The sequence below is a fragment of the Austrofundulus limnaeus genome, unplaced genomic scaffold, assembly GCF_001266775.1.
Source record: "Austrofundulus limnaeus strain Quisiro unplaced genomic scaffold, Austrofundulus_limnaeus-1.0 Scaffold1331, whole genome shotgun sequence".
Classification (NCBI taxonomy): Eukaryota; Metazoa; Chordata; class Actinopteri; order Cyprinodontiformes; family Rivulidae; genus Austrofundulus; species Austrofundulus limnaeus.
The window spans coordinates 55,036-56,579 of NW_013953733.1; positions in this window are offsets into that span (position 1 = coordinate 55,036).

Consider the following 1,544-nt stretch of genomic DNA (forward strand, 5'->3'; position numbering starts at 1 on the left):
ATATATAACACAGCAAAATTCAAATTTTGTGCTAAAATGTACAATTTGTTGGAACCAAGCTGGAAAAATAAGGTTTTCATTTCTAAATATGTCAGTTTTGGTCCTGCCCAGAAAGTGATTTCACTGCGTAAAAATGCACAAACTTTAGGTTATTTTTAACATGTTAAAAAAAGTTTAAGAACAAGGCTGGATCAGGTTTAAAAACACTTAGTAGAATAACCCATATTAATTAGATCAATTGTTTCCAAACTTTTCAGCTTTTACCCCACAAAATAACTGCAATAGAGACCTGTTTCCCCATTTTTTGATGATAAAAAAATCGATATTAGTCAAATAAGCATTGGCAAAGTAACCGTATTCATTATTCTTTTTTTATTCATTTCATAACAGTTGAGATAAGCTGATTTTCATGCCAGTTTTAGATTATTTTATGATAAGAAAGGACAGAGTTAAAGATGTTTTGATAGATCAAGTGGACATGATCAGTGTCAGTATTTTGTGAAGCACTGTGGTCTGATATATTTGTGTCTACTTCCATTCAGTCTAAACTGTGTTTATATCTACCTATGTTTCAACATTCCAACATCTGTCAACATTGTATGTTGAGGATATTTTGGCTACCACAACATTAATGTAAAAATAATTTAGACAATTTGTTCAAGGATTTGAAAAAAAACAAAAAACATCTAAATTAGGCATTTTGGTACTTTCGTTTTATCCTTGGGCCCTAATTAGAGCAGACTAAATTCACTAAACCATTGTGAGTTCATAATGAATAATGCTTATTTTAAAGTACTGCAAAGCAATGTTGTTATACTGTTTCATATATCTGTAAGAAATTACAGCAAAATGAGTGAGGAAACGGTCCAAGGTCAACTGTAATACTGTACATGAGAACGAAAGAATAYGAAAAAATGAAAAGGCTTCTGCTTCAAAAGTATGCTATAAAAGAAATGTTAATGGAGAGTTTCTAATAATTATATCAGCTTTCCCCTTCTGTCCCTCGCACAACGTAAAGCACCACAGAGAGACAATAGAGCAGGATTAGAGGTCTGGAGAGAAATACAGAGAAAAGAGGAAAAACAAGCTGGTCTCTGTTGAGAGATCTAAAGAGGCTATTGAACCAGGCTCGAAGCATTATTTGGCAAATATGTATTGACTGGTAGTCCGATTTGAATGGCGTGCCATAAATATCAATTGACCATGCTCCAAGAYAGCCTCCAGCAGGCAGCTGAATGAACGATGATGCTGGGTTTTTTACGCTGTATTAAGGAGGATTTTTCACATTGAAAGATTGTCGCCTGACATCATGAATTGCAAGGCTATAAACAAAAACTCTAAGTGAGCAAAAACCTTTCTTGCCTTGCTATTATGCCTTGCTGATGTAATGTTAAAAACTGGGACTGCATTTTCTTTACAAACGTCTCTGTTAAGACACCAGACGTGCAGCTAGCTTGTACTTGTGAATACCAAATGGTTGTACCACACAAACACCAGCGCGATCACACTTCTGAAGCACCATCGTGGTCGGCGTGAAGTTAAAC